The sequence below is a fragment of the Danaus plexippus genome, assembly GCF_018135715.1.
Source record: "Danaus plexippus chromosome 13 unlocalized genomic scaffold, MEX_DaPlex mxdp_15, whole genome shotgun sequence".
Lineage (NCBI taxonomy): Eukaryota > Metazoa > Arthropoda > Insecta > Lepidoptera > Nymphalidae > Danaus > Danaus plexippus.
This window is the reverse complement of record NW_026869849.1, coordinates 5,298,294-5,319,657: the sequence shown is the minus strand read 5'-3', so window position 1 is coordinate 5,319,657 and position 21,364 is coordinate 5,298,294. Positions and strand designations below refer to the sequence as shown.

The window sequence follows — 21,364 nt, the reverse complement described above, 5'->3', positions numbered from 1 at the left end:
TGAAATGTTAAACTTTGTAGAAAACAAAGCAATTTGAAAACTCATGTTATCTCATCCGCAATCTCATAGCAAACTTCCCCTCTTATTCTAAACTGAATTAATTACGCCGTTCAAGAAGCTCAGAGTATTCTTAAGTACATTAAAACATTTAATCCAATAATAACCTATTCAATTTCTTTCGTCTCCCAAAAGAGTTCTATCATTAATCACTTTTTAAGAATTATTTTCTTTGTAAAAAAAAATTATTAAAACGATTTCTTTAATGAACTCTATAAATATATTATAGGTACGTACCGTTAGAAATGTTTTACTAAATTTGAATAAAAAAACAATTTATCGTTATTTAATACTAACATTGATTCGTTTCATTTACTTAAAAAATAACTATTTTAAATTAAAACTAAAATAAATAAAAGAAGTTAGAAAGGAAATCTCAATATCTCTGTATCCTCAGACCTTTTAAGGTTTCTTTTCGTAATAGTGTATCTTTAAGTCGCCTAAGCTGAGTGCAATTATCGGCTCAGATATTAAATTATTCCATAATATCGAGATGGGATCATAAGCTTATTCGTTTCGGTTAAGTTATCTCTTATGCGACTTATTTTGGGCGTCTTGAATCATATCCCGTTATTACGTATAATCTGTGTGATTAAAGATGGCGCCCGTTTCTAATTTAGCTGTATGTCGCTTAAATATCGTAATAAAATATATATTTACGGTAATTTAACAAAAAATATAATAATAAGGCTTTATATTATACACTATTGTACTTATATTTTATATCTAAAATATTAAATTTCAATTTTAGAATAACAAAATATCTATTTATAAGAAATTTCTTAAATGGTAACTTAAATAATATCAATAAGATATTTGTGTATATCCTTAATAAAGTTTCAAAATACAAATCCAATTTAATACAAGAAACGTTCAGAAACAGTGTTTGAAATAACACCATAGATGTAATTAGTTCTATTTTTGAATACGAAACCAAACCAAAAGTACTTTGAGATTTCAGAACTGGTTGTAAATTTTGTTAAAAAGGAAAATGAAAACGAAAAGCAACTTGAAATCAAAAGTAGATTTATTCACTAATTCAAAACAGAAAAAACTATAACTAGTATCAAGCCCTAATTAGAGCCATGTATTGACCTTATTGGAATAGAATTGTATATTACCGATAGTATCAGTTTCATTACACACGCGTTAACTAAGACAACAGGCCTCCGGAAATTACCTAATTGGATTATATTGTTTGCGTATCAACATTACGTTTTGGGGCATGAAATACGATTTTCATTATGAATAAGCCTTCGTAGTTACGAATCAAGCACGAATATAAGAAGTATTTAAGACTTAATCATATATAAATAAAAGTAATGTCAAGGGACGTTAATTAAGATGTTTTACGAACTATTCGGTTCTGACTTTTCATTTCAAGATAACACCACTTTCCTGGCAATATACATATACATCGAGATATATTAAATTTTATTTCATTAAAATCAATACTATATATTATTTACCACTATTTCATATCAAAGTACCTATCATAGAAATTCAATAGATAGGAAATAATCACAAATGCAAACACGCCAATGTTTGCGGCGCAACAGTTATCTGTAAGATAGGACATAGCAGATAAAATGAGACTCTAGATTGGATCCTATCAATACTTGATTATATATTATTTATTAATGTTTTAAACGCATCACACACAGATTTCGATATACTTTTCTTTAAACAACACAATATTCAAAGACTTCTACTGCCTTCACTAATGTGTTATACAAGAATTTTTTTTATGTGAAATAAACGTCAATCGACAATATGAATAACAGAAAATAATTATAAGTCAACATTGGGATATCAATGATTCGTTTATCGTGTATTGAAGATTAAATATGAACCAAAAATGTTAAAGGTAACGACAAACAGGCAATGAACGACTATTGTTTTATCTAAACACATTTTATTTGTTTCATAATGACTGTAAATACAGGAGTCAGACAAATATTTGTTAGACAGATCTCATCAAGTATACAGTCTTAGGAAAACACAAACAACTCCCAAGATCTTTAATAGATACAGGTGTTAGTAAAGATTAAACGCGTAATGTAAATAACATTTAATATAGTTGTTTAAATAATCCCACTCAGTCAATTTATTTATACCCTGATTTATATCTATAACTACCGCAATTCTATTCCTATCTCAGAATGTATTTAAACCTCATTTATCCAGATTCACCTGAACAATGTTGCCTTGAAGTAAATCTACAATAAATACAATGAAAAGAACAAGCAACTATCACGAACAAGAAACAATTCAAACTGAAAGTAATTGAAGTTTAAAAGTGTATTACGTAACAAGGTTTGCTGAACAAACAAACGCTCCATTAGTGTTAATTGTGTTAGCTGACTATAGTTACCTCTAGACTGTTCGCACGTAACACTTTCTTCACATTGGCTCGTCCGTAGGTTCATATAAGAACAGGAACAACCTCGGGGTTAGCTTAAACGTTGTTTGAGTTTCTTGTATGAATACTAATTCAGTATCTCACCATAAATGTGTTAGTATGTAACGATGTATACAAATAGTCTCAAAAAAATGTTATACAACTAATGGGCGAAAAGCAGAAAAATCTTCTTACTAGTGATTGGGTATGGATTAAAATATGGAAATTTCTTATTTGTCAAACTCAAAAATTCATTTTAACTAGATTTCAAAATTCACCTTAACTTTCAGGTAATAAAAAAAAACATATTCATCAGGTAAATAATTGGATTCCAATTATTTTTTCCCAGACCATAAAACGTGGCATTGTCATAAAAACGATTTGAATGTCACCGTATGATTTATTCATGACGCATCTAATCAACTAATCAGATGACATCGACACCATCTTAAATGCAATAAAAAGTAACCGTTACATTGTCATAGTGATATATATTCTACATATATAAGTAATACCAGTAGGTTTGATAGTATTGGTATTAGGAATTATAAAAAAAAAACATAGTGTGTTTTTTTTTTAAATCTAGTTGTTTTAGAATGTTTATATTATTTTGGAGTGCCATGTCATTATGGTTAAAATTTCCCGAATACAACGTGCTGAGAAATAGTTTTCGGCCATAGATACACTTACTCAGTGATGTCATCGGAGGGAATAAAACGTGTTAACGTAGTCTAATTACCGTCCAAGGAAAATATTTTTAACAAAAACAAATTTATTGATTTATTATTTCCAATAAAAAATGAAATAAAACAAAAGAATATAAATATTTTAGCGTCTACCAGAACCGATATAAATATGCCGTTACAATGCTACCAACTGTTAAATACACGTGTCGCTGATGAGTCTAATTCATCACCACCTACACATGCACGAATAATTCAGCCACCCATCCTATGTCACACGTCACAGTTGTCATCCTGTCAAAAATACGTTTAGTAGGTAATTAATGTGTACAGTAATAAAAACAAAGCATTTTAAATGCTAAATAGTTTTTTTATAAATGTATATTTTTTAATTAGATTCGATTTATTTATCTAAATATTACTTTTTATGATTTACATCCGTTGTTTATTTAATTGTGTTAAATTTTGATTTATTATTTACTAACATGAATACTAAAAGCCTTGATAAAATACAATATGATATAAATCCTCTTGCCTTGCTTAAAAAATATTCTCTATTTTATAGAAAAAATAATATTTCTATTTCGAAAAGCATTACATAGAACAATGCATTTTTGTGATACAATAAAATGTATGCTTATATAAAATTCAATAGTACTAGAAACACGAAAACACCGAGAAATAAATATATTATTAAATTTTGTCATTCGCAATGTATAAGATAAATTGACTCAGTGACATTAAAAAAGATTGCACACGTAACGTTAGTCACATCGCTAAAATGCAAATGAATAAAATTTTATAACACTCATAAATTTTTCCTGTTAAAATATTGTGATACAAACAGTATTTTGGTTCAATTAATCCAATTTAAATGATAAAAATTCTAAAAAAATGTATAGACAAGTTGGGAAATAGATTCATTCTACACATGTGTATATTAATATTCCACTTGCATATCTACCTGTGCCAAGATATGCAGAAAGACAAATGATGTGCAGTTTGCGTTGATGGCAGAAGGACGGAGGGTTCAATTTACCCACCGATTACCATGTTCCACGAAGTGTTTGCATCAATCCGTTCACTTGATAACAAGCTTAGCAATCACACTAACTATTGTTTCCGAACGGAAACGAATGAGATTTAAATTAAAACATTCTTATATTTAAATTTAGAATTAAAATATTATGAAAGCAAAATGTGTACTGCATTTTATGCTTAAACATCTTTTGTTTAAGCTGTTTTTTCTATCACAAACTATATAACTTTAGAAAGATATGAAACCTGATCCTATCTTTTCCATAGCGGAAAAATAAATTCTATTACCAAGAATTTCTTTTACAATTTTCCTTAAACGTACCTACAGAGATAGAAACGTAAATTTTTAACGTGATTTGGTAGTGTTAGTGACTATATAGTATTTTTTTATATACATATTTAATAAATTATTAATTAGAATTCTATTGAGTTGGTGGAGTTCTAGGAAAAGATGAATCATGTGGAGACCTCGCTATGTAAAATACCAATTGATAATAATTATTTCTCAGCAAGCATGGTTGTTGTGTTATATACTGACGTAAGACAATTTCATTAACAATGCACATCTATTGGATTCACAAGTACAAATCAAAAGTATAAAAAATAATAATAAATATTGGTAGGTCTTAATGTACAAAAAACATACTCATTAGCACAAAAATGCCACAATGCTTTTATAGAAACCATCAGCTTTGCTAATATATTGAGATTTTAACTATACACGCAACTTGTAACCAAAAATATTATATAGGTAATTATTAATATGATTAATATAAAAGGAAAAATTGATTTTTGACTACGAAGAGGAACTGATAACAAAGTCATGCTATGACGTCATAATTAAATATGATAATCGTCTGAATAAATTATAAAATTATTGAAACAAAATATAACAATTACAAGGAAACAAAGATAGAAATATCTTGAATAATAGTTTGATGAAATCAAAAGTCACAAAAAAAATTACTGACGAATTTTTAAATAGATGGCGCTCTTATCAAAACATCGTCAATCATAAATAATTTTGTAACAAAATAAATGAATTCACAGCGAATTGAAATTTCATATATATCTTTTGTAAATTAAGTTTTTACAAACATGTTATCTCTTCCGCTTGGGAAAGGCTATTCGGGTACGCTTTATTCTGACCGCGACATTTATACTGGATGTTTCAAATGGATTTTAATATATATATTTTTTTGTTATTTCGTCAAATTTGTGAATATTTTATGATATTTAGTTCATGTACTAAACTGTAGCATAGAAACTTGTGTAGTAAAATAATTTTGTATAAATAATATCAACATCGGTAAATTAATCTTTATATCGGTTTTAAAGATATTTCTGTTTGAATGTCTTTAATGTAGAAATGTTTGTTTTGAAATTAACTATAACAACAAACCGTCTCCCTCTTATCTGATAATGGTCACATTTTATTTATTCAAGTCTAAGCGCTGACGACACTTCTATCAGCTAAACAAACACAGTTTTTAAACTTATAACTTTACTACATTATTCACGTATAAGGTGGGGTTAACTAATACATATAAGCATAATGCTATATATTTCTAAATTAAAAAGCCAAAAAGTTTAATATATAGGAATAAACTGGAATTAAATATAAGTTAAGCAAATTGCCGTACCTAAGGTCGGATTAGCGTCAACCGCAAGGGACTGTACCGGCAATACATTCTCATTACAGTGACACTTTATTAAATTACAAGTATCGGAGAAAGCTGTTCAGAAATTAGGCTGCGGCGTACAAGCTATTGACTAAACTATTTTGGCGCCAACCGATTAAAATTCATACAGTAAAGACCAAGTATGACAACGATCCTACATATAATATGGTATAAAATCTACGACTCTTCTATTAATTTTAATTTTTACATGTTATATTTAATAAGTTACTTTATAATCTGCACCTATGTTTTATTGAAAGTCTCATACTTACAAATAAATATGCAATAGAAGTAATTTCAAACATTACATCAAAAACGAGTCAAAACGAGACAGACAATTCTGTCTTTGTAAAGTCCCTTAAATATTTATTATACGAAACGTCATTTTTATAGCAAAATATTCGAGGAAAATCTAAAAGAATTTCGATAAGTGCCGTCTCACGATAAGATAAGATTGTTCGGTGCCTGATTATTTGAGTGTAATTTCATTGTTAACACGGTGACTCATATCTGAATGAACATTATAATTATAATAATATTACATAATAGATAAATGTTATATCCTGTTTCCACTATACATAGAAACTTTGACGTTTTCATTTCATGTTAATAAATTTATAGTGTTACATATTATATTATTTAAAAAGCTCACATTGTTTCACAAAACTCGACTATCGAATTATGCTAAGCATGAATTTTCTGCGTGACGAAAACTATCGAAAATTTTGGTCTCATCTATCTACGAATGTTACTTAAAAGATTCTTTACAAATAATGGCTATAAAATTCGAAATCTTTAAAAAATAATAATATTTTTTTAACCCGATTTGCTAACTATTTATCATTTAATAACTTCGATACGAAAAGCTTTCATCGTTACTATATTAGATACATAGTATTTCAACCTTTTTATTTTTAAATATATGTTATTTTATACCATAATATGCGAAGTTTCATGATTGATATACAACAAACGCTCCGTATGAAGTGTAACGAAACAAACTTGTGGTAACGATACAGAAACAGCGTGTGCGAGGATTAAAAGCGCCATTAACAAGGGTTTAACTGACTATAAATCATACTTAGTTAACATCGTATTCGTCGAGACCTAATCACGAATTGTATTCCAATTACCATAATCTCATAGATCAGTCTCCGCAGGCTATTAACTTATAGCTATATTTATATTAATACGAAATAGAAAAAATGAAAAAAAATATATATAAATTCTAAGTTATTTCAATCTGATATTAATATTTAGTTGGATACATATAAGTAAGTTTACAAAATGGGGAAACGAGTCAATGACAATGCTACAACATTTTAAATTTTATTTTGTAAGTAGTAAATAAAAACAAGTAATAAAAATTTGGTGTTGTCATACTTAAAAAAAAACTAAAACGCGGTAAACGGATTAAAAGATTTAATTGTACTCATACAAAAACAGCGATTACTAGCTGCGCCTGTGATTTCGTTCGCGCGGAATAGTATAGAATTATTCCAAAATAAAAGTTGCTTAAGTCATTTCTTAGTATACAGACTATTTGTCGGTAAAAGTCTTATCAGAATTGGTCATGACGTTACACAGATAACCCATGACAAACAGGAAGTCGGTCAAATAAATATTTGCTAAATATATTTTTCGTTTACGTATATATAACTATGAACATCCATTAAGTTATAAAGACAACAATTTTAAATTACAAACAGACATCCCTATTTAATTTATTTTGTATACAAAAAGTATGTGTCACCACACATAATATTATTTCGGTAAAAAAAATATTATTTCAGACTTTACAAAAGTTGGACGCGTTGACGCGATTTATAAAATTTATAGTTTAATTAAATCAAAATGCATGTTAGTATATTGTTAAATTAATTTGCGTTTGTACCTACAGATTGCAATTAATTCTTGGCTTACTCGAACAGCAAGGGTTTGCGGTTAAAGTAAGCGTCATTCGAGTAAGAAAATCAAACCCTTGCCGAATAACGCTACAGATTTAAATTATTCTATCAAGAAATTAGAATATGTCTAATCTCGGTGCGGTGTTATTTATGGATTTTTTTTGTAAATTTATTTAGAGCCCCTAACCTTCCTTAGACTTTACTGTAGATTATTTATTGCGTGTTGGGTTTTACACAATTTGTAGCTACCAAAAATTTGAATCTATATTAGCCTTTGACATTCTTATATTATTATATATAAACTAATCTCGTCAACTTGTTATGATATTTTGAATATTGTGTAGGTATTCTCCGTGTTAATCTTATTTTCAAAACTTATTACTTCAATTATTTCACTGGTTTGTATTAATTTAAATATCGATAAGTATAAGTTTATCGATTAAATTCATCATCTCATTTTATTATTAGCAGTTGGAGGCCGGCGTGTATTATATCCAATAGCGTAACTGGCCGGACTAAAGTCTGCTTCATCTAATGTTTTTCTGACTTTTAAACTATTTTATAATTTTACCAATGATTATTTTTATGTATATTAAAATTTTAATCAATTTATTTCATGAAAAAAATCTTCCTTAATCATTCAAAAATATGACGTAATAATTTGTTTGAATAACATTTAAAACATTTCATAGATATAAATTGATAACAAAAGGAATCTGTTTTGTTTCAACGAGAGCAGCGAATAGTGTTTGTAGAGGAACTAGAGGAACTAGTCCCATTTTCCAACCAGCGGCTCTTGGCCCATTTTCCTTGTAAACACTATGCATTCAGCTCTAGTAGTAAGTTACAAAGAATGCGACGAACGAAATAGTAGCATACGTGGCTTATCGCAGCCACATCAATACTGGGTTCCTCGCCCGGTTCGCTGAATGTGCCGAGCTTATGTATTTCCTTGATGACTTACTGATTGACGTCACCAAGGTCCGAGTAATGGAATGAAAACTGATTTTACGAACAGACAATTACAATTACGTGACGTTTCTGTTAACATTATACTCAGACAGGTTAATTTATGAGACCGGTTGGATAAACTCCGTCTCAAATTTCATTGATTAGGGCATATTGAGAATAATCAAGGAATTATTATTATGATGAATTCGTATTTAAAGAAACACATCAAAGATTTCTTAGGAAATCGTGAATATTTAATATTCTTAAATTGATAAATTTTATATACGAACATTAAATACAAAATTGTTATCTTTCATATTGGCCGTAAACGCTTACTCTTATATGACAAATGAAACTATCTATGCGTCCGCAAATATCACTCATAAAATATTGTTCATGGGCCACTGATCTCAGGTTTAATTAAATTTCAACTCTACTGCTAATGCAGTAAGGTTTAGTTTCTTTAGTCGTTAAGTCTCGGTCACTCGGACAAACGTATGACGTGCCTCGTGACAAGGGTCGTCGAAACAGCTTTTGTATAAAAATAGGAACGTGTAGCAAAAAAAAATCAAATAAGGTTCTTTTTTTACGTAATCATTTACGATGACTATGTATTTTAATTGTTTCTTTTTAAGCACACGACGAACAACGGCTATTAATTATTTTGTTGAAATTAAAATATATTTTAATGACAACACTGGAATTTTATTAAATGGAGGCCATGTAACTGTGTGGCTATCAATATATAAATTGACTATTACTATAAGATGTGACGTAATTTCAGGAATCTATGCAACAGCTGTAACAGCTAAGTGAAATTGCCTATAAAATAGCCAATAAAGTTGTTTACTGTTGTTACATAAAGTGCTGGAATTATTTCTATCCTATTTCATTTTATATTATCCTCCCAACCCTTAACAGGCTTCAGCTGTACAATCCTAGCGTTCGTGTTCAAGTTGGACTTGACACGACTTATTTTTGTAGGCAGTATTTGACCATGCAGAAACAAATGCATAAAATAACCAGCAAACGAAATTTTATGTAAATCGCTAACATGAGGAACGCGAGCTTGTTTGTGTTCTCTATTTAAGAACCAATTTTATAAACATATATTTGTACGGTACAAAACTCTACCTATTTTTGTTAAAGATCAGGTACAATACAATTGGTCATGACTAGAAATTGGATTACATCATTCAGCCTCATTTATCTCCTAAGTCATTTAAAGATACCAAACAAATGCTAATTCTTTAATTCAGGTCATATTTCCGCGGTGAAAGCATTTATTTAAATCAAAATGTCACTGGCTCAAAATTTATGAGGCTTATGGTTGTTCATATCTGACTTATTGTGCCATCGAACGCTCCCTATAATTCAGTACGTTTAGGAATCCGCCGATCTACAATGGTAAATAAGAATCTGTATAACAAATTCCCCTTCAAAGCGGTGCTTAAATGAGGCGAGAAGTATGCATAAATTTTTTGAGCATTTTTATTTAATGAAGTTAAACGGATTCTTTATTTTTAAATAACACATAATAATTTTAAAAACATCCAAAAAGGTAGTATGCTTGGTACATAACCTTTTTATTTATTATGGTAACCGTATAAAAATAATTTTATAAGGCGGCTCTCAGTATTAACCACTTTGTTTAATATCAATATTTTAAATTAAAATGGTCAGTGATAAATATATTAATAATATTGCTATATCTCTGCTGAGTTATTGGAGCGTTAAATAAATACATTGGTTTGAATATCCAAGTTCCTAATTTGAATTCGCGCTCGCCACAAACTGAATTAGTTACGTTTGTTATTTAATCGAACGCCACATTTAATGGCGGACGTAATTCATTCTGTTTTCAAATATAATTACTACTGTTAACACAATCTTAAAATGATGCGTGTTTTCATAAAGAAGGTTACGCAAGGAGTTCTTATTACTAACTACAAAAAGGTGGAGGTTTTTCATATTCTAGAATAGTAATTAGTACTTATATACAATACGTTTTATTCTTTCGTGTAGATAGGTATTATTTTAATTTTAAATTATTATTGTTACTTAATTAATGTGTCCGAAATAATAAATAAAGTAAATCCTTTTAGAACTTCAACTTTTACAAATTTATTTAATATTTCAATTGATTATTCTTTAAATACGGACACTAACAATGTTAAAAGAAATTACGTAACTTAACTACTAGTAAGCTACTACTTATCTTAAAATCTAGTCTTTTACCGATCACGAAGCAAAATGCTTTTAACGGCTCAATCCAATATATTCGTTTTTAACACAAAATGACAGTGAACAAATAATGTACTTAAGTAAATAGGAAAAACTAAAAGCGGTTTTCAATATTGACAAAAATTTGCTTTGCTAGCTTAAGTACGACAATAAGATGTTTTTTATTATTTAAAATCATTAATTGTCTTTTTTGTATTCAGACATTTTTAATAAAGAATCCATTATTGTTTGGCTATACATATATTTTTTATATATACTTATTATTTTTACCATAAATCTGAATATATATTTATCCACTAAATTAATTTTGCAAAACAAATTTAAACTCGTCTCAAATATCTTAGACGATTAATTGAACGTCGTTTGCAAAGCTTTTAAAAAAAGTTAATTTCCTTAATTCTTCCGATGCTCGTTTGGTAAGAATCTTGCCAGCCCACTGACTACAAAATTACGCTTTTTACATTTTGGCACCGGCTAACAGATTATAATGCTGTGAATTAATTTCTTTTCGACCATCAACAATAACGAGATCTATTTTACCTTGCATTATAATATATTGTCAAGTGCCAAGTCATTGTGGTGTTCCACTTAATAACATAAATTACTCAAATAACGTCAGCCATTTTGGCTTGAACACGAGATTGTAAAGGTTATTACGATACAGTCATTTGTAAGGAAAATTAAGGCATATTGTTACGATTGTTACCGAAAGAAAAATAAGAATTTTTCTCCCTAACGATAATGTTACGAGATAACTTAGTAATATGTTATATTATTATCAGCGGTTAAAAATATACTGAAGGTAAGTAAACAAATATTACTCAAAAATTCACCTTCACCTATGCAACTCTTAGAAAAATATTTCTGTCTAATTTTATCCTAATTGTTGTTTATAAAGAAAATTTATATAAAAATAATACTTGTTTTATTAATATTAATTCTTTTATGATTAAATTATAATTAAAATTTTATATATAACATTTTATTAAATCAGACACAGACGGGACTCGAGTATAGAATGAAACAATTGCTTCATATCATATTAAACAGAAAATGACAGGTGTCACTGTCAGACGTCCATATAACTATGATTAAGCATTTTAATATTTAATTCATTTTAGTTATCAATGCTAACGTACATTGACATACGTTTAAGAATTGTAATAACTAGCCATTTATGATATTTTCGAATTGAGAACAATAACTTCAAAAATATTATCAACAGATTAAAAATATTTCAATTATCTAACACATGTTGTATGGATATTTCGTTACGAATTGAAAAAAATATATAATATAAATTGATATTGGAATTAAAGGCCTGATGACGAAAGGCTGATGATGAAGTACGACAAGAACAGGAAAACATAAATCGTTTATGTCACGCTATAAATCAAAATCTTTAATTTGTAATGAAAACCACAGATCAAAAATAGAATGATTTATTGAAAAGATTCGATAAGCCAATAAATTTAAGTATATGTATTAGAATAATATTAACATTTATATTAATTCAACTTTGTTATATCCACGTTACTTTACTAAAAAATATTACATTTTTAGTAATTATTAATTCAAATGTAACAAGTTTTATCAAACATATAACCTTAATAACAGGTAACTTTCCATGTACGATGTTTTAAGAAACTTTTACAACAATAATGAAGGCCATCACGCTCCGTAAATGTATCGATAGTATTCACATATTTTATCGGTTTTTTTTAATATTTACCTGCACATCCTTATAAGGTGAGATTGTGTTGGGTCATTGTTTATTGCATTCTTGACGGTTTTTAAGAGATCCAAAGATTACATTGTTTAACTTAAATAAGAAGCTTGCATATAAAATACACGACAATTATATCAACTACGTAAGCACATAATATATATTTATGCAGGGTGAATATTAATTATTAAAATAAAGAGCAAATGTCAACAGATCATAACGATGCCGGTTTCTATATAATTTTATTAAATTAAGATTCAAAGAGAAAGAAATAATAAATAAATCTAAGTGGGGTCAAACACAATTTCGTTTTATTAAAAGCTATAAACTGGAGTATTTCCCCTAAGCTTGCCATTTGTATTATGCTGAGTCGTGAGCAGGCACGCACTAGCGTTTTGTAAGAACCGATAAAGGCGCAAAGGATTCTACTTATAGCATTCCGCGTTCCCGACTGTCTCTGACAATCGCTTTGACTCACACTGTCCTTTTAAAAATATTTCTCTTTTCTAAATCTATTTATATGTATCTTATAAAAAGTTTTAGATAAAAAGTATCCTTTATAAAATTTAAACGATATTCATTTTAAAATTCGAAATAAGTTATTCCGATTCCAAAATATTATTTTTTAATAACAAATCCACACTCGCCTCATGTTTCCAATATATATTTTTTTAATAAAAATAGCGTTTAAGCACTTTATACTGAGTACAGTAAATTTCTCCTTTGGAGGTTTAAATTTTAATACAAGCTGACAACATACCCTTCTCAAATTGCCGCACAAAAGTGTATTGACAATGTGAAATTGAGGAAAGACAGACAGGCCTACATTAGTGAATAAAATTTCATAGAAAGCTCCGCAAACAGCTGATCGAGTACGCCATTAGGCCCATGCATAAATTGTTAGTTCAGTGGCGGCAGACGCGTTGACGCGATGTACATTCATACTCTTTTAGTAAACCCGGCCATATTGACTTAGAATTCCATTTTCAAAAATAAAAAATTGACCTTTAGATTAGTTTATTAGAGTAAAATATATCCTTTATGAATTCTGGTGTCCTTTGATACTTTTTAATTGCTTTATGATTATTTATCTCGATTCCTTTACCAATAACATACAAATAATAAAACAATACGTCTATACAAACTTGGACTATGCAAAGTACAACTAAGATAAATCACAGCGGCGCTGTATAAATTCATTTTATTCAATAAAATATAGCATAATTTACATAAACTAAAATACGATACAACCTCCATATTTACATTCAAAGAGTTGTGAACATACTATTAATCGTATTCATTTTATAGCCGTAAGCTGTGACAGAGATAGTAGGCTGCACTTGATCGAAATATCAAACGATTTTAGCCTTTATATATATAAAAATAAAAGCCAAACAGATACAGGTGCAATTTCGAAATGTGGTATAACGTATGTACAATCGTGTGACAAATTGTTTGGTGAGCACATTGTTTGGTCTCACGGAATAGCCAAGTGGGTCCTATCTCTCACTTTGTGCTCGACCGTACCTACCTTGTTATGTCGAGGCAATGACTGTGATTAAAGATCGTTACAGTACTGAATTGTAGGAGGTCCGAGCTACGTAAATACAGATTATAAATGTATACATATTTATGACAGCGCGCATTTTGGTTTTACATTTTTACGGCCAGTTGTAAAATACGTTTACATTTTTAATTTTATCAAATTAAGCGGTAAATTCTCGTCTGGGAATGAGACTATTTCCTTATAATAATGGTTTTATGACAGGGATCCGCTTATAAAACTTTTTATGCCCCTGATTATATCGTCAGTATAAACATGTACTTACTTCAACATAAGAATTTAAAAAAGAAAGCTTTACTTATACTAGAGACAGAGGAAGTTTTAATAGTCAGTGTCAAATCTGAATAATCAGATAAATTCTACTTTAAAAAAATTCATCTCAAAACTTTAATACATTTCGATTATAATGTAAATGAGCATCGGATAGCTTTCATAAAGATATCATTACTCGTATATTATCTGTGACATGCAACATTAGCATTTATTTCATATCAGACTTTAATTGGCATTATCAATTATCAAAAAAAAAAATACTTAGGCAACTACAATCATTTGCATATCGGAATCAGTGAGTGGGAAATTGGTCGTTAAATATAATAATATAAAGGTCGAATTGAATTGGACGATTAAGATGGTGAGATAATCGCTCCTACGCCTACGTATTGTTCGAAGCTACAAGAACTTAATTAGTCGCATCTCAACGCCGTCTACCATTATTTATTGTCTGCCACACAATCCAACTGATTGTAACTAACCTCCCGACTCGCTTTCATAACAAGATGAATGCGACGTACAAATGTAATGAAACTATTTGTTGGATATCGATACAATGTATTATGTATGAAATTTGAATTATAGGTATTATATTACAAACTTAATATACAAGGAACTTGGAATTTATGTGATTTAATGGACGATATTAAAATAATTTGAAACATTGAAATAATGAAACCAATTTATAGTCGGACCTTAACAAATGAGACAATGATTTGAATTTGTAAAATCAATACACTGAAAAAACGGCTTTGAAGTATCTGTTATAAGTTATAAATTTGGAACAGTTTTAAAGATTATTCAATTCTTGTAGTAATAATATAACATTAATTTAATTAAAGCCATAAAAATATAATAACTAAACACACAAACTTAACAGCGTCATTACTCATTAAAAATGTATGTGTGTACCCCACAACAGATTACAGAGTATATATGGTTATGAGTCCACTTAAATAAGAAACATCGCATAATGTCAAAAACATTGTATGTAGTTAGTTATAATATAGGGAAAAAATCATTACAGAGAGATTTCTTACGAAAATAATAGAATTATCGCAAATAAAAAAAAAACTACTTTTATAAGGTTTCTGAACTTAAAGTGGTACTGGGCAGTCGATACTGTTTTAAGCATCGACTGCCATTTGCGTATATTTAAAAAAAAAACTAGCTCAAAAGACAGCTTATAGAGATGAGTATCTTTATAAGTAACGACGTCTATTTTCAGATCACATTAACATGTAGCTAGACTATAAGACATATTAAAAGTATTATCGCTTATTGCAAAACGTACATAAAACAAGTTTTATAACACCGCTCGGTATAAACAGACAGGCTTCATTACACGCACAAATGCAATCTTATTCGTATGTGCAAGATGTTTTAGTGGGAGCGAATGAAATCAATTAGAATAAGTAGAGCAATAAAATTATTTACCTGTAATCGAACATCTAAAACATTTAAAATACGTTATTCTATAAAAATTTTAAAACATGAAATCTCCGAAGAGCATGCAATGAGGAATCTCAGTGTGTAGGTAGTGTTCTTGGAATGGCCTTAAAAAGAAAATATTAAATTATCTTATAATTTATCATTAACTCCCCAACCTTCTCAACCACCAATTTTTCTTTGAACATGTTTTGTTTTACAAATAGTTAGAAATAAAAAAATCATAAATACAGTTTCATTAAATAATTTATTCTAAAAAATCATTCTATATCATCCGGATGACGTCTCCCAAAAAAAAAAAATATTTATAATATTATAATGTAACACAAATAAATTTCTCATTCGGAAAACATCGGAAACGTAACCAATAAAGGATAACATAATAAATATAAAAAGAATTAATTTATATCACAATAATATGACAATGTACTGTATTGAAAACATTTTTATAAGTGGGATACTCGTTCGTGATTACTTTCCATCAATGTATTGTTACAATACAATAAAGGCGAATATACTATAGACATAATGGGGGAATCATAACCATAACTTTTTCCTACCTTCTAAAGACCGTTAATATGAAAAAAGTTAATAGCCTTCGGACGTAGGCTTTCTTACTTTGTTGATTCTTTTTGTTTATTTCGTAACTGACTTTGAATGTTTATCTTCATTAAAATTAAATATCTAATTGTATGAAGTGAATAATATTAAATGTGGCTATATAATGAGTATGAGTATTTGTTAAATATATAAACAATAAGAATTGAGATATTATCTATGTGCCTCGAAGAATCACGGATCGGTTCAAGGAATAATTGTTATCAGCGATCATCGCATATTTTTTACTTATCGATAAAGCATGTTTCAAGCGAATCGATTTTAATCGATATCAAATATGCTAACGAGTCCTTACACGGTCGTAAAGTTCGACCGGTCAGGTAATATTTTTCATAAATATTATCTGGCTATATTTATGGATGGAATAATTTTTCAAGTCTTTATAGAATTGTATGAAAGCCCATGAAAAGGTGATCATACGTTGAATTATGATAAATAGTTATAAAGGTAATAAACATTATTTAACCGTAATATAACATTCAATTCAATGAACATGTGGCCCTCATTCTTCATCCATAATAAAAAAATATCCGTCAAAAGCAACTACCTACCTTTTAATAAATAAAAAAAAGGTCTATTATGACCCGAGTTAATGTACAAAACATGAACGCTTTAACATATTTTTTTTTAATGATTACAATAACATTTTTAATATTTAGCTTTATTGAAAACAAAGAAATATTTGTTTCTTATAAAACTTTTAAACTCAATATAAAAAAAATATATATAAATCGTCATTACGAACACGCATTTAAGACTGACGATAAGTTGTTGTATCTTTGAAACAAGAATATACAACATGTACTTAACTTTAAGCTTTTAGTGTGCAATAATGTTTTGTTTAAACAAAGAATATAAAAAATCTAACTCGCCGCAAGATAAACATCGTTAGATCTATCTCACAATATAGGTAGTAAAGATAACCACCTTAATTATAACTAAGGGGTATAAAACACTCACAATATCATCGTTTAAGATTACATAAGATAAAATGTAACAAAAAAAACTTACTATTCATTGCCATAGCTCACGTCACGCAAAAATATCGTAATTTTTGAACTTTGAAATAGATGTATGTAATTTAGCCGATAAAGATAAAGGCGAAATACGATGTTGGTCAAAGCACGAAATACAATACGATTATTAAATTAGAACAAAGCATAATATTAATTAAGGCTGGACTTCGCGTGCTAACAGCCGTCTCAGCTGTGCATTTGTTAAACAAAATTATTACTTTAATATGTCAAAAATTTAAACTTATCATTATATTTGTCGCCTTTATGGGAATTTATTATTTCAAATTATTTACGTATCGCGTGTGTCAAATCGTAAAAATTTTAGTTTAACAACACCCTTATTAATTTCGAAACATCGACGTTTAAATTTTTAATTGAATAAAAATCAGAAATTCACGTAATGATAAACATGAAACAAATATATCATTATCGTTACGATATATCTCGGTCAACTTTACGATTGGATTGATCATAAAATCTTAACCTACCATAAGAGGTGCTCATTAAATATAAAACAAAATGGAATATATGTCAAGTGACTTTTTACTACAACAACTGGATTTTAGCTAATAATGTATATAAGTACGTCTTAACCATATTTTTGTAATAAATGTGTTTAATTACTTGGGCACCTGTGAGTGGTTTTAAGATATCATAAGCCTAAATTTAATGGACTCGTTTTCTTTAATTACTTAAAAAAAATCATTAATAAATTCACTTATTCTAAGTATATATGAATTTGTTTCCATTCGAATTCCTACAAACATTTTCATATCAAAGTTAATAAATTCACTAATAAAGTTATTTTTGAATCTATAAGCGTATAAAAATCTGAATCTATCAACATTTCGGTATATTAGGAACGCTGAAATGGTGTTTCCTAAGCGACTTAAAAATGCAATTCTCAAAGTCAAAGAATATTCGGAGTGAGCTAACTTTGAAAGCAGTTCCATTGTAGCAGTTTACAAGCTTACTGAGCTTGAATATTCATTATATCTTGGAGAGGGGAAGGAATAACCGATAAACCTATGAAAGTCACCGTTTAGTTTGAACTGCTACGAATTATACACAATTTTTTCAATTAAAATATGATTTTTATGAAAGAATTACAGTTGCATTTGGACAATTTTGTAATTTTTTTTTTTACAAATTATAAAAAGTAAAGTCTTATATTTGACTGCGTTTTAATTTTTATGTCCTGAAGGCTGGCTGTGTGTTGTGTGATTTAAATTCCTATAAATTCCATAATAAACATTTAGCTATGACACACAAAGAAAAATGTTTAAATTAAATTTGTGTATTCCTTTATATTTATGTAATGTTGAAATGTAAAGTGCTTCTAATTGGTGCAAAATAAACATTAATAAAATGTCAAGCTAATTTTATATGCAATGTTTTTTTTATCCAATTACATTCGCAGGTGAATCGATCTTTCCATATGCAGCGATCACAACATTGACATAACAGGTGATGGAGTCAATCAGACTTTATTAGCGTTTTACGTGCGGACAGCGTAGTGATGGAAATTATTGATTTGTGCCTAATTTCCGGTTGATCGGCTTCGATCGGCCTGCGGGCGGCAGGCGTGGACGCGGTCAGGGCTACCCCCGACCAGTTATTATAGTAGACGTCTCGACGCCATATCGATAACCAATGCCAATCAATATACCAATCATATTGCGTGCCCAGTGACTCAAAAGATTTTTTTTCTTTTCTTTCATTTTTTTTCAATCAAACCTATATGAAAAGCGGACGGTGCCTTTGTTTTCGGTCGTATATATTTTCATCGCATTCCTGTGACAGTATATGGTACGCTTGTATTTATCTGATCAATCGAGTTCCTCTTTGAAATTACTTTCACAAGTTAATGGATGTTCTCTCAATTCTTGATACCCTTTGAATGCCAAGGGCAACTGAGACGGTGATAATATTAAGAAAATTTAAAATTGATTAAGATTGGATATTGAAATTACTAGACTGGATTTTTGCTGAATATAAATAATCTAAAATATGTATATATACCGAACAACAAAAATACTAAGAAATGGAAACATTAATATGCACGCTCTGGGTATCTATTGAAGGAAACAAAATTATCTCATTATTTATTCGGAAGGCGTAACCCTTGTTCCAACTGGGTTAACAAATTATGTAAAGGCCGAATGTCAAAAATTGCCAAGGGTCTATGGGGTGAAATATGGACTGAGAGTAAATAAATATTGCCGGTCAAGTGTTAGTGATATGAGAGATACTTTGAAATATATATACGTGGTGGGAGCTTTAATGTTTCCCTGAGTATATGTTGAATGTCAGCTATTAAACTACGTTAAATATTATAAACTGCAACTCCTTGTCAAGGGAGAAGGAACAACTCCTGTAATGCGAGCTCTACCTACACAAGAGTCGGGGATTTAAATTTCATAGAAGGTTTTATTTATATTTAGGACATTATTTAAAATTATGAAAATACGAGGAGGATTCGAACAGAATAACTTTAATTTTCATACTGACGACTAGGGTTTGGAAAATTGTTGAGTTCGTTTATTGTTTGTTGATATATAAGATGTTTATATAAAAAAACTATTTTTTTTATATTTAAAGGTATATAAAAAATAACATAACAGAAGGTTTTAAACAAAAATTTAAAATTTTTACCTACACAGTTAATTTCTCTGAATAATTAGTTTCCACAAGTTATTTCGGTATAAAATGTATACATTTTAAATGAAAAAACCTTGTGTCAATGAAATCATCAAAGCATTTTTTAGAATTATTCACTTAACTTTTTTTAAGACTTCCAAGCTTAGAACCAAGACTATTTTAAATTATATAATCGTGAGTTTTGCGGAACTTCTGTTTATTTCGGATTTGTTATAAAAAAAAAACATTTATAAATTACAAAACAAGAGCAATATTCTTTTTTTAAAATAAAGACAAAGTTGATCGTCCAAAATACTTCTACTTTTCAATTAAAAAAAAAACAGTGAAATAAAAAATGATGAGGATTAGATACTTTTTTAACGAACCGAGTAACCTTTTTTTTTCGTCCTTAAGAAAAAGAAGCTTAAAAAATGCTTCAAGATAATTGTAGTTAGACAATATTCTATGGAACTATAATAATTATATTTAAAGTCTTGTTTATCTGTTAAAAAGTGTTAATTTTTTCGTTCCAACGCAAAATCTCATAAATCTGAGTACAATGTAGCGACAATAACGGGCTTCCGTTGAACTCTTAATTACCAAACCCTAGGAACTCGCAGACAATAGCATTATTGGAATTAAATACACCCAAAAATGGCTTTCATTTTATTGCCTTTGATTTATAAGATCAGAATGGAATTATTACAAAACCAAGGGAAAGAACAATAGGCTGATGAGGTTTGAACATTTTTTTTTATTATAATTAGAAAGTGCGTGACAATAAATTTAGATACTACAACTGATTATCATTTGAAACCGTTTATTATGAACGTGTTTGTTTTTGTAGAATCAACATATTTTCTTATTCAATGAAGAAATTAATCTCTTCTCTTAAGTATATCGAACAGGTTTTAAAACCAAAGTAAATGTTACAATGTAATCTCCTTATGGTATTGTAATTCTCCTATAGCCAATTCGTTCCTTATAGCCGGTAGTTTTTAGAATATCTTAAACAAAGGACCTCTGACTTATTATCTATACAGATTCTGAGTTGACATTTACAGTGTATGTAAAGGATTTATTTCTTATTACAAGTATTTATAATAAAAGTTATC

The 21,364-nt window shown here is 28.8% G+C and overlaps 1 protein-coding gene across 1 annotated transcript in view; it reads right to left on the bottom strand.

Annotated features, from left to right (window-relative positions):
• The window catches only part of LOC116770225 (G-protein coupled receptor Mth2-like), a 36,546-nt gene that overhangs the window by 13,593 nt on the left and 1,589 nt on the right, over window positions 1-21,364 (bottom strand). The gene's annotated exons all lie outside the window — the stretch shown is intronic.